The sequence below is a fragment of the Periophthalmus magnuspinnatus genome, chromosome 15, assembly GCF_009829125.3.
Source record: "Periophthalmus magnuspinnatus isolate fPerMag1 chromosome 15, fPerMag1.2.pri, whole genome shotgun sequence".
NCBI lineage: Eukaryota > Metazoa > Chordata > Actinopteri > Gobiiformes > Gobiidae > Periophthalmus > Periophthalmus magnuspinnatus.
Window position 1 is genome coordinate 20,788,146 of NC_047140.1, and position 12,572 is coordinate 20,800,717.

General features: G+C 36.6%; 1 protein-coding gene across 8 annotated transcripts in view; it reads right to left on the minus strand.

Moving 5' to 3' along the window:
* Nucleotides 1-12,572, minus strand: part of LOC117382809 (actin-binding LIM protein 1) — a 71,700-nt gene that overhangs the window by 33,957 nt on the left and 25,171 nt on the right. The gene's annotated exons all lie outside the window — the stretch shown is intronic.

A 12,572-nucleotide genomic window follows, 5' to 3' on the forward strand; every position in this document is an offset into this window, starting at 1 on the left:
GCAAAATACAAAGCAACCAATAGGGAAAACTGGCTGAATTGCCCTCCATCTGGGAGTATGACATCATCACATTGTACAATCTGAAAACAGCCAATAGTGGGGTTTCTTTTGGCTCTAAAGAGTATGAGACAAAAAAATCAATTTGGTCAGAAATTGCTATGAGGCTGGTGAAATGAAGGACTGAGTATAGAGATTTTGATTGGATTTTAAATATTTCCCTCCAGGCCAAATGGTGGTGAAGAGCAGATGTGGATAGAGGAAAAAGGAGGAATGTGCCAGCTAAATTATAAGAAAGATAGAGATGGGAGAGGTGGGTACTTTAAATATTTTACTGTCATTATGCAGTAAAAAAGTTAAAAATATATGAAGTTTTCTTATTTGAATCGACCAGCTGTGTAGTCTTTGCTTTAGCACATTATATAACCACTATTACATGTATTTAAAAGAATATTTTACTGCCTGAAACATGCATTGTTTTTGCCATGTTACTTCAGGGATTATTTTGGTTTATCTTTCACTTATTAGTCCATAGCTTTTTTCTAACACTGCTACTGAGCCACTGTGACAATTCCACCATGTTTAAAATAAAAATGACCTCATGTTTAATGCAGTTTGTCTAAGTAATGTTGATTCCCTGAACAGTTTCCGATTCTTATTGAGTTGGGAGATTAGAGTGACGTAGGGCAAATCTACTCTGCAATCATCTCAAAAAGAACCCAAAATGTGAGATAAGGAGCCAGCACTGAGAGGCTGTCAGGCTGAAGCAGAGTCTCTGTGAAAGGGACCAGACCAGGTTCAGATAGCAGGACCCCCAGAGAACAACACACTAAATATAGAGTAGACTGTCTAGAGAGAGAGAGAGAGAAAGAAAATAACAGAAAAGACAGAAGAGCGGGGCAGGAGGATGCACAATATAATACTTAGGTTCACAAAATTCAAGATTTATTTCAGTAAAAAAAAAAAAAACACCACTCAACTAATTCCAAAAAATAAGGTATAATAAGAATTCACTTGTTAAAATGGCTTAAACGTGCACTATGTTACTTTCCTGTTGGAAGGTCTGCCACCTGTTTGTTGCCATGGAGATGTTATTTCTTTGCGGTTTAGTTACATAGTACAAGTTACAAGTGAGATCTGTGGAGAAGAGAGGCTGCTCACACTAAGAAATGCACCAGACTTACTCTAACACAAATTGCACATAATGAGATATCAGACGTTATTGCACATTGTCAATATGTATTTATTTTTTAATCAGTGTCAAAACTACTTCAGATCTGAGAGTCCTCTGTTGTGTCAAACAAAAAAATCTTAACAGGAAAATGTGAAACCTAAGTACAATCCATCCTGTCTACAGTAAAAGCTGTCATAGCACCTTAATAGCAGTAATGTATTCTCAAGGGCTTGTGACTAAGATTGAAAATGACATGTTTAATAATAATAATGGACTTGAACAGTCTGTGATTAGCAGCTTCAGGTGCAGCTCTGGAGTGAGCTCAAATAAAGGCTGCGTGTTTGAATGGGTTGAATGTTTTATACTGAGTGTTACTTCTGCTCAAGAGCCTCAGTTTGCAGCTCATTCACTTGCTCCATTGATTTGATCTGTGCTTACTCACCTTTTCTTACACAGTTTAAGTGGAATTACAATTTTATTCCCCTTATCTTAATCCAGCTGCAGTATATTCAACTCTCTGTGAGCTCAGGGAAGAAACAAATATCTCACTTATGATGCAAAACAAATTCTAAGGCTTCATTTGACTTGCGCAAAGGACATTACATTTAAAGGTGCACTGTGTAACTTTTCAGCTGGAGGGTATGCCACCTACTTGTCTGAAGAAAGATGTTATTGCTTTCCCTGGAATGTTCCACAAAACATAAAAACATCAATTTCCTCAAAGACAAGCTGGTGATTCTACCAAGCTAAGTCAAACTAACTATTTGTTGTGATTGTTTTATTTGTTTTGATTGTTTTTTCGGTTTGTGTTGTATTTTAAACAGGGCACCCATGAAAAAGAGAGCCCAAGTGCTCTCATTGGGTCCCTCCTGTATAAATAAAAACGTAAGATCTGTGGAGAGGCGAGCTCACTCACAAAAACATGCATGCTTTTTAAGGTAAGGCATAAGGTAGCTGTAATTTAGCAAATGCAATAGAGATAAATGTGTCTATAACATTCCATGCAAACAACAACTCTATGGAGATAAGCAGGTGATGGACCCCCACTAGAGAAGTTACATTGTTCACTTTAAAGTTCCTGCACATAGCATTGCGCAAAAACACACATGAAGTTGTGTTATATTTTATTCGCACATGTTTGAGTAACCTTTTATTATAAGGTGGAACAGAGTGTTTTCTGTTTGCGAGAAGAACTCAGTCTAAATACATAGAGTTTATGTGTTAAACAAATGAAACAAAACACAACTCCGGGTATGTTTGTAACAAGGAAATAATATTATAACATAGATCAGAAAATAGCGTAATATGGGCCCTTTAAAACAGGACTCTAAATGAGAAATGAAATTGGATTGAACCAGGACTTCCAGCTCAGAGTGACTATATTAAACAAATGACTTCCCTGCATATAGGAGCCTCACAGTGCTGCATTGGCGCATTGCACTGCTGCTCTGACAGATGACTTCACTTTGAGGGACATTAGGTAACACCCTCTCTCCTCTTTTCTGTCTATTTTAACAAACACATAAAAGGCTGTCTGCTCTTTCTGCTGCGGTGAATCATTATCTGAGGCTAAAATAAGACTCTTCCACCAAAGGAACGGGAATAGCATCATGGCCGATCAATGAGCCACTAAAGTAAGCCTGGGTTATTGATGACTGAGCCTATACCCTGGAACACTGCCTCTTAACATGGCAATTACAAGAGTTTTCAATCAATGTGATAAAAGTGAGACTGAAAATCACCATTATGCTTGTATTAAAATTAGAATAGATGGATTAATTTCTTACTTTTCCCATACACTATGAAACTTTTCTGGTTGAGAGCTTACCAACTGATTGTCTCCATGGAGATGTCATTATTTTGCCTGAAATGTTCCACACCATTGCATTGAACTTCTCAGCATGTGTCACTACCAGGAAAGCAGGAAGTTCAATATATTGCTGAAGTACATATAGACGATAAACGATAATATTGAAACTAATGCTAATATTGAAACTTATGCCACTGACACAATAACCCAAGAGTAGATTTAAACCACAAAACTATTATAAATCTGCAATAATGTAAAAAAATAAAAATAAAATAAATAAATAAACGAAAACCAAGAGCTGCAATAAATAAATAGCAGAAAGAAACACTTTAGTACTTAGTTTGCATCTGTAATGACTCTTAAAAATATTGTTCCAACTTTCATAACAATAAGATGAATAAGAATAATGCCAAAATGTGGAACATTCCAGGCGAAGAAACGTTACTTAGAGCATCTTTAAGTCGACACATGTAGTGATTTGAATTCTTTAGTGCTTACTGGCTATGATCCTCCAATATAAAAATATCATTCATTTGACAGGGCTGTTCATTGTCTAACTGTGTTTTATATGCAGCGTATAAACCTGCTTGGCCTATGGACCAAACATTAACTGCAGTTTAAGTTTCTGGCAAACCGTATACTGCTGGCCCAGGCAGATATAGCATATAGGCTAAATGATAAATCAATCTGAAGTCTATTGCACACTGTGAGGCATTTGATGTGTATAAAAGGAAAGAAGCAAAAAAGGTTTTGTCCTGCATGCACTATACACAAAGTATTGTTGTTAAAATGATCCTCCATTTTTATTATATTTTTAGGTCATAATACAATGACCAAGAATAAGACTACAAAATATGATGCCAGATTTGAACAGTTTAATTACATAAACCTTTGATAAATGTAAATCATGAGGCTTCTTCGCACAATAGTTGTAACAATAACATTTGATACTGTTCTTATCAACCATAGTCCCAATTAAAAGGTGGTGTGCGGATGTTTATAGCACTGATGAGCAACATCATGATTTAAAGTTAAGACATGGGTTAAAGTAGGTTATAATTAGCCTGGGTTTAGGTTAGGTATCTGGAAAATGAATTTAAGTCAATCTCCAAAAGGCATGAAAACAAAACATTTATATCTGAATGCAGATTTAGACATCATCAAGTAGACCAAATGCCCAAACCATGCCCACATTAAATGGACAGATGAATGTAGGTGAGAGGTGAGGAGTGGGTCGTGTGGAGGTTAGTGTCTGAGATGTGATTAAACCCAGTAGGACAGTGGTGAGTCAGCCTTGGTCCAGTCTGCTCCAGTCTGGGCCCTCTCTGTTGGACATGGCACCTCCACATTGAAAATACAGGCCATCTGGAGACTGTAAGGTGCACTAACAGCTAATATATAAGGGAGCATGCTGACTTAGATAATTACACTGGGCAGAAATTGACAGTTGACAATTAATAGCTCTATAAATACATAAATCGTGGTCACATTTAAAGGGCCCATGTTACATTATTATGGGATCTATGTTATAATGTTGTTTCCTCATCACAAACATACCTAGAGTTCTGTTTCATTCACACATTTTTAACACACAAATTCTGCACATTTAGGCTGAGTTCTTCTCTCACAAAGAAAACTCTGTTCCACCTTGTGATGTCATGTAGTAATACAGGAAGTGCTCCACTGTGTTTTAAACTCCATATACCTTCACTAGAATCATTTGGATAACTTCAGCCTTGGAATTGCCAATCTGTACTGAAAAAAGCAGCTGGTCACTTGAAAACTACCACTTAATGACATCACAAAATTGTGATTAATACATTATTAATTAATAATAAACGGCTACTAAAACATGTGTGAATGAAACAAAACAACTCCAGGTATGTTTTTGATGAGGTAATGACAATATAACATGGCTAAAAGCTCACAAGAGTCAATTTTGTACAATATAGGCCCTTTATATAGCACCTACAAACATCAATGGGGCCAAGGCGGGTTAAGTGTCTAAACACAATGACAGTATTCACCTAGAGGAGCTGAAATTGCCCGCCAACCAGTGGGTTAGTGGATCTGACCGCTCAGCCAGTTGTTTTTACTGGGGGTGGGATTCAAACCAGTGACCTTCTGATTAGAGCACTCTCCCTATGTATGTGTTGTGTTTTGGTTAAAAGGAGAAACTGCAAAAAGAAAGCTACCATATAAACCATATTTTACTGTTACTGTAAGGAAGTACTTAATGACTTTTTTTCACAAATATTACGGTATTTATTGTCCAATGACAGAACAACATTAGTAATTCTCAAGAGTAGTAGGGCAAAAGTATCACCCAGTAGTTTTGACAGACTATGTTATATCTCTGTTTTTAAATTATGCCGTTACGTCCAATAGGAACTCGGTGGTATAGCTGGAGTTTTCTAATAAAAAAGTTATGTTGACATAAGACCAAAATGGAAAAGTCAATAGTGTTATAAATTAAATACATAGAACATTCACTTTTAATATACTTTCACATCTGATAAAGGGATTCTGGCTGCATTATTTAAAAGGCTGGTTTGAAGGAATAAAAATTTTAAATGTTCCCTGCTTTTATCTGCGTCTAGTTGTGTAACATACAGGTACATGGTTTCTCTTTTCTCTCATCTTTTGTGATGTACTATGTCTATATACCAGTGCAAGACAATGAGGTAAGGACTATAAATCAATGACATTCTACAAGGTCAAGGCTAATGTTCACAGTGATCTGAGATAAGTCAAAACATAATAGCTGATATGCTCTAGATTAGAGATCCAATCATTACATGGGCCAAGGATACTAAGTGTGCATGTTAGAGGTTAGTAATAGAATTTGATATTACTTTCTCAATTGAATTTTAGCACCTACCCTTGTATATAAGTAAAAACATAAAAGTACTTATTGATCCGGCATGAGCAGCGGATTCAGTAGAGGAATATTTAAGATATAACACAATTGGTTGGACTGGCCTCACAATAAAACAGCATCACAATCTGGTATCAGTAACAGTAGTAACATTACGCACATGAAAATACAACACAGAACCAAACTGAATTATTTAAATGGCCACAAAATTGACTAAACTAGGATGAAATTTGGAACTAAACCTGGACTAGACCATGACTAAACCAGGACTAGAAAAAGGACCAAACCAAGTCTACATCAGGACTAAACTGGGTTCAAACCAAGACCAAACCAGGACAAGTGTGAAGGCAGCCTAAATGCACCAATCACACTTTTCTTTGTTTCAAAGACAGGGATTATATGTCAGCACCAATTGACTTACTGTAAAATGAAAAATAGCAGTACTCATTCAGGAATATTTGTTGGGTATTTGTTATTAATGCCACAATTTTCATGGACCCAGATAATAAATAAATTGATTTGATCAAGATTCATGAAAACGTATCCGTAAATATAATAAATATCCGTTTTGAAAATGTAACTAAAGCCATGCGCTTCTTCTGAAATGTCATACTTCATTGCAATTGGTTAAATCCACCTGCCACTCACTCTGAGCTTTGCTGAGACTGACCAATGGGAAGTGTATGTGTTGTGCTTGACCATAAAGCTGCAAGAGAACATTAGCAATGGTGTTTAAGTCGAATGTAATGGTGCTTTAAGAACCCCCCCCCCCCCCCCCCTCTGCTCAGGTCTCATGCTGAGCTGCCAATAATAAGGTCTGCTGACGGACCTCATGAGGGAAGTAAAGGGGAAGCCATGTTGGACCCCCAGGGACAGATTTAGTCATGACCCCTGCCTCAAAGGTAAACAACAATATGGACACAGATTGTGCTAAGGTCTATACTAGGATTTACTGAGGAAGCTTCATTTCCTGTATTGATGCTGGATGAACGCACATAATATATTGGTTATTTTCAGATTGTAGAATGTGATTATGCCACAACAGATGGAGGTTGTACCTTTTTAATAATCGCCTCCTTATCAAAAGGGAAAGTCTTCAAATAAAGAAATTCACCATTTATCATAATTTCTTCATCATTGGTTAAAACTGGACAATAACAATGTAAAAAAGTCCTGTGCCTGAATGTTACATCATCTAGTCCAGGAAAACACCGTCTGCACCATACACTTATTTCTAAAGAGGAAAAAGAGGTGTGATAACCCCTTTTGTTGAAAGAACTACTTGGGACTGTCTCTATCATGGTGCTACATTATGAGAAAAGACATGGAGATAACAAACTGAGCCATGTTCCTCATACATGGTACATTCATTTTACCTGCCCCTTATTTCTATTAAACATTATAGACCTATAGACGTAATTCTGTGTAAGGGGAATTAATCCACGTTATTTTGACATTTAATTTAAAACAGGTCAAACACAGCTGCAGGAGCCATTATTCCTGATTCAATTATGTGTTCTTTCTATAGAGAAATATAAGAAATATCCAAAAGGAACAACCACAGTTTTAATCTGTTTATTCTTAATGGTGAAACACTAAAACCAGAAAATGAAAGATAGACTTTGACAATAGACCTTTGCAGCACTATATAATACATGTCATGTCAAACCTAGTATAAGTATAAGTAGGTGTTTTGATAAGGGTTGGGAGTTGAACTTAACTATGCACAGCGTGGTAATAAAATATTCATTGAAGCTTTGCGGTGGTTGGAGGAGGATTTGCAGACAGCAGACAGACAAGTGTGCACTGTTTACATGTGGCACAGACAAAGACATGAGCCAACAGAAAAACCCCCATAGACCTTGAACTGTGAGAGATAATGTTATGTGGAGATATACAGCCAGTGGAAAGAAACAGATAGGGCTATAAAGGTTTAATTTAAAAAAAAGATGGGTGAGCAAAGATTTATGTTAGCTGTAGAAATGCTGTTGTTTATGTCTAGTGGAAATGTCACTTTAGAGCTTGAAATAGCATCATCCCAACAAAGACTGGTTCAGTGATGTGTATATTCCATCATGAAATTGGGATGTAACTTAAAATGTATACTCCAGTTATTAAGCTTGCTTTACATCTGGAATATTGTTTCTTATAATACCATGGTCTAATAAAAGAGCAAACAATATGGATGGTGTAGAGACATTGCGAGTGGGTTTGGGTCAATTAATACCAAAGAATAAAAAACACTATTAGGGGGGAAAAAAAAAAAAAAAAAAAAATCATACCATGCAGTGCTTTACTGTCTCACTCACATTAGCACTGTATATTCCCCATGGCCTCATCACAATAAATGTCAGGTCATTTAAATGTAAATGAATGGAAGTAAATCATAAATATATGGATCATAAAAACATCACCAGCGTTTATTTATAGCCACAGTTTTATATCACATTAATACAAATGGAGAATATGACCTTCAGTAAATTTGGAACAATTATTTTTGTCTCTCATTAACGTCTGATATAAAATTGGACTAAAGTGTACTTACATATACTTATTCTTGCAGTGAATAAGTTTGATTTATTTACCGTTTACTGATTACTATGGTGTATTATAACAATTTCATTATTCATTATTGACTGCCATTGGAGCAATGATAAAAAGAGCTCATTCCAAGAAGTCTCGCCACAACAATCATCAAACAGCATCAAATATGGAATTACATGAAAAGCCAAAAACAAAATTGGTGAATTATTTATAATATACTTACAATGACAAACCCATATAGTTATTAAAGGGCCCATATTACAATGTTTTCTGATGTCATAATGTTATACCTAAAGTTGTGTTTTGTTATATTCATACGTTTAACACACAAACCCTGCATATTTAGGTGGAGTTCTTCTCTGCTCCACCTTGTGATGTCATGTGGTTATACGGGAATGCTCCACTAAGTTTTTAACCTCAATACACCTTCACTAAAATCATGTGGATGATTTCGGCCTAGAATTGCCCATCTCTACTTAACAAAAAGTAAAAGGCAGCTGTTAACTTGAAAACTATTACTTCATGACATCACAAGGTGGAATAAAGCATTTTGAGTTTTGGAGATGTAGATAGACTAATAGGATTATTCAAACATGTGTGAATGAAACAAAAAACACAACTCCAGGTATGTTTTTAATGAGTTAACAGCATTATAAAATGACTTAAAACTAACAAGAGTCAGTTCTGCATAATATAGGACCTTTAAAACACTTTTTCTTTGTAATCAGCTAAAGAGTTGTATGTGTTTTATGGTCAATGTAGGTTTGTAAATTCAAGTAAAGTCTTCTCCTAAAATGTATTATGATTATTTAGCTCAGGGCATTTTAAATCCTAGCGTCTCTGACCAATACCATCAAAATAGAAATGACTTATGGATGGGACCTGAAACATGTTGATTTACAAAACAGTGTCCATATGACTGTTGAAACATGGATAAATGAGGGATTACACCAACTCACATGATTATGATATTTACATATTTGCCGTGCTCTACTGTATTTTTTTCAACAAAACTTAAAATTCAATTACAGTCTTAAAAAAATTATTTTGACTTAATTATTTTATATAATTTTGCAGCTATACACCATTTTAACTGCACTGATAGTTGTTCCATTTCCCCGCCCTATATAATACATAAAGTACATATATCTGCTTGACTTCCATTGTCCTTGCAGCCTGCAGGTCGTCCCATCCCAGCTCCCCTCCAAACCTATAAATCAAAGGGCATAAAACATGAATCCAAATCGTCCCGGGTCGTTTTGGGGGGGTGGGTGTGTCATGTGCTCTTCGTCACCTCGACATAACTAGAATCTCTTAACCCTCCCCTTTATAAATATGTATGTACCACCCCTCCTGAAAACCCCCGCCCCACCCCCCCTACACCACGCCACCAGCTACCCAGACAAAGCACTTCAAACGCGGGCACAAATTATACAAATACAGCCTCTATCAACCTCCACCAGACCCCCCATTCTTTGAATAGCTATCCCAAGGGACCACTAGGGGATAATGATAGGATTTTGAATGGGTGAATACCACGTTGAGGAGTATTTGTTGTTGACCATTCAGGTACATAATATTGAAAGGAAAAATACTTCAGCCGCGTTTCTTGGACAATACACTGGCCGCTCGATGAACTGCGAAACCCATTGTAGGAGATCAAGCTTAGAAACACTTTGGCTGTGTGCCTGGGTCCTATAGTAAACTATTGTATATCTGAGGACATTCAAAGTCAATTATTATCATGTAATGTTTTAGCAATATAATTTGAAATATATGAATATGTTCTGAATCTTAAAATATCTACTAAACTAAATCAAACCAAATCACATCCACCAAGCAACTGAAAACTAAGCATTTTTTGTGGCTAAAAGGATGTGGTGCAATTAGGATCCAGATAACACTATGTGGCAGGTCTAAAGTCTGCAAAAAATGTGTTTGAATTGATCAGAAATCAGATGTTCCTCAAGGCAACGGTAGATATTTCTGCCAGAAAGAACTCAATTTAACCACCAAACAACAATCCATGAGTTTCAGAATGATCAGACGGTAGAATCGTTGCCATGGCAAATAACAAATTACAACAAAGAATTTTTTGAAAGGTAAAAAGTCCTCAAATGTTGCGTATAACAGGAACCTGAAAACTCACAAATACAGCTACGGGCAAATCCAAAAATGCATCCACACATTCAAATTAGCTAACTTCTTATTCACTCAAAATCAAATCCAAGGACCAAAGAACTTCTTCAAATGCAAAAAACCCTATTGAATTGTCCTGACAGGAATTGCTTCTGGCTGCGTCTCTGTAAATGTGTGCCCACACTTCTCTGTCTAATTTCCGCTCATGTTGAAGGTGATTGTTGAGCAGAGGAGGAAGTTTGTTGACTGAGACAATGTACAGAGTGCTGTGTGTTTCTTTCATAGAGCTCATGTTGTTATAGTCTGCCCATATTGGGTCAGTGGTGAGACTCTTATCTCTGTATCTGTGTATTCTGGTCCACTGTGCCAGCTGGACAAACTCTGGGGTCTATGGGAGAGTCCAACATGTCTGTCTGAGGGTCTGTGAGGGGCTTTTGGTTCAGAGATGAGGCATTGCTATTCACATTATATGCTGATAATGTTGTAATCTATTATGTGATATTCAAGAATCACTTCAGCGTGATTTTGAGCACATACAGACTTGGCTTTTTCAGAACAATCTTATTATGAACAATAAAAAGTCATACAGTATGTTGTTTAAAAAAAACTCAGGATACAAATCTACAAATCCTTTCAATACACCGATGGATCCCAGAACTCACTTTTAAACCACATGTTGATTATATAACAGATAAAATGTACACTCTTCTGGGTCAGCTTTACATGTCAGTTAACTGTTTTAAAAATGATATCAGGAAAAGAATAGCCCATCAACTCATTTTACCGATTATAGACTATGGACATATAATCTATCAAAAAATACTGCAGATGCAGTTCTCAAGCCTTTGACGACTCTGACACTCCCTTTACAGATTTGTGCTAAGGTGTGATTACTCACTATTGCTCCTTATGCAAATCACTAAATTGGCTACAACCGAAGGCAAGAAGACAATTTCATTTGCTATTAGTTGTTTTCAAATGCATTTATTATAACTTCCCATGCTATTTCAGACAATATATGGGTAGGCCTGTCATGATAATTACTATATCGACTTACTGTTCAATACATAGAACAATTAATTCTGGGTATCAATATTAATCGTGGGTACTCTTTGAAACCTAGAGCAGCCATTCTTTAGAGTGCCCTTTGTGAATAGACAGGTAGTTTTCCTATAAGGCTACATTTGACTGGAATAATCTCATTGCAGAGCTAAGGTCAATAACTTCATTCCAACAATTTAAAACTCTCCCTCTACCTGTCATTAAGCATTGATACCACGACTGGATCTGTTTTCCATGTTTTCCATGCTGAAGTGTTATTGTGATTAAGTGTGTTTCGGTAATCACGTACTTTTGAATCAGCTGGTGAGGATCTTGAGGCTGTGGAGCAGGAGGATGTGAAGAGCAGGATGCCTTGTGACTGTAACTTGTTTTGCATATGACTGTAGGTAATCTGTTGAATGTCTATTGTTTTGTTTTTTTTTGTCAAAGAGATGATGCATCTCAAGGGGCAATCCTTAGTAAAATATATTCTAAAACTAAATTAATGTTTGAAGACTCAACAAACTGAACAAAAAGTCAACCACCTCCTTCTTCAGACTTCAGTATTTGTGTAGTGGGTGTTTCTACACATGTATCCCAGGGGACACACATGTGAACCTTATTATCTCATTCCCAACATCACAGGAGTCCTAAGACACTTCACAAACAGTAAATGAATCAGGCCTACAGCAGCACGAGGACTAGAGGTGAAAATAAGGTCTTAGCTGGACTCCACATTGCCCTAATAATAAACCACAGGCGCAAAGGCTGTATATTCTTGGCTTTAAAAATAGGACGCTAGCAGCTCGCAGACAAAATGCTAGCGCTGCAAACTTGTGATTGTGATTCATCTGTTTCGCCACACACTATAATTCAGAGTTTAGTCAGCTGAGCCCGGCCCACCTGCCTCCCTGCTGTTACATAATGCAAGATAGAAGGTTAAGAAAAGACTAATTGTGATGTTGAAATGTGTACGTGCATATGACAGG